Here is a 1,628-nt window from a genome sequence, read left to right on the forward strand (position 1 = left end):
AAAAAAATTTGTATTCCTTCTTTGGATTTAAAAAACCATTAAATACTGGGTGATAATCATGAGAGGAAGAACAGAATTAGATTGATTGATTTGTGATTGATGAAAGGTCGATCTGAGCTTTTTAATTAGTTTTGGAGAAATTTTCATTGAAATAAAAATTTTCCGTATCGTGTAGTTTCTCTGAGAGTCCGGGAATTCGAAACGAATTCCTTTGGACCGTTTTCCGTGCTGAATATTGGATTATGGAGATCGAAATAAATAAACACTTGGAGAATTTTAAGACAGAATTATTATTGAAAATTATAAGACTCTAGATAGTCAAGAGGTACTTTACTGAACGAAGACTTACAACGAAGTAACTAAACATTACTAGTGAGGCCCATGTTAAACTCCTCTCCAGAGGGCAATATAATTTCTCCTTCCACTCTAAACCCTTGGATTTTTCTTTCTTGAACTTCTCTGGTCACTAGATGTATTTTCGGAGAAACCCGCAATGAGAAAGTCCTTCCGGGACTTCCCCCTTTTTTATTATAACACAAAGGAAATGTCCCACAGCAGAAAGAAATAAATATTTGCTAAATCCGGAAATATAAAAACTTTAAAAGAGTGAATTTTGAACCCGGGGGAAAACCCCAAAATCCAACACTGAAAATATTCAGAAAAAAATATTCGAGCTGCTGTGAACATTGAAAAATACAAGAATATTAAGCTTGAACTGCAGATCTTTTCAAATGTCTCTAGAGTAGATTAGATTAGAGAAGATTTCAAAATCCGAGGGACAGATAATTTTTTCGAGAAGATATGCCTTTCAGAAGTTAGACGGTTGAATTTTTCCATGCGTCGCTCGACAAATATCTAACGAATTGATACTCATATAGCGATACACAAAGTCGTTAAGATAATGCTCCTATTTTTAGATTATATTCTTAATGATTCAATGATTATTGAAAATCAACATGGAAATTCATTGGAATTTCAGGCATAATACCCCACGAGCTTTAAAGTTATCTCATAATGATAGTTTCGTTACAGCAACAGCAATGCGAGGTAGGAATAGATAATAGAAATAGGCTTTTTGAGAAAATCCGATCGCGGAGTGAGAAAGAAATATTCGATTTATTCGATCAAATTATTATGATCAAATTTAAACAAAAAATGACGTTCGATAAATGATCTACGCGGGTCTTAAAGTGAAGTGAATAAAGTGAAGACAATAGTATTTTTGATGCCTAGGACGGAAAAAGGGAATCTGACGAGTGCGACTTTATAGTCCGAGTCGGAGACGAGGATTATAACGCGCATGAGTCAGAATGACTTTTTTCGCCGTGGCTATGATGCTATTTTATGTCATTGTGGCCGAAAACGCGTTTTACCGGCCGCAATGACATAAAAGAATTTGTAGTAGCATGCAAATCAGTTTAGATAGAATATTTTATTTCGATTCTCGAGTACCACTTAAATAATATGAAGATTCAATGAAAGGGCATAGCATATCGTAACGGTCATCCCCGATTAGAAACTCCAGTGCTTAATTTCTTTATAATATATTTTTTTGAATAGTAAAACTAATAAATTAATAATATAAATAAATAAATTAATAGAACTTTGAAATTTGGATGTATAAATTG

General features: G+C 33.4%; 2 protein-coding genes across 2 annotated transcripts in view; one reads left to right on the forward strand and one right to left on the reverse strand.

Moving 5' to 3' along the window:
• LOC105265586 (beta-1,4-glucuronyltransferase 1) overlaps positions 1–1,628 on the reverse strand; it is a 53,763-nt gene that overhangs the window by 43,273 nt on the left and 8,862 nt on the right. The gene's annotated exons all lie outside the window — the stretch shown is intronic.
• The window catches only part of LOC105265572 (carbohydrate sulfotransferase 5), a 13,622-nt gene that overhangs the window by 928 nt on the left and 11,066 nt on the right, over positions 1–1,628 (forward strand). The window lies entirely within an intron of this gene.

The sequence above is a fragment of the Fopius arisanus genome, unplaced genomic scaffold (assembly GCF_000806365.1).
Source record: "Fopius arisanus strain USDA-PBARC FA_bdor unplaced genomic scaffold, ASM80636v1 scaffold00002, whole genome shotgun sequence".
Taxonomy (NCBI): Eukaryota; Metazoa; Arthropoda; class Insecta; order Hymenoptera; family Braconidae; genus Fopius; species Fopius arisanus.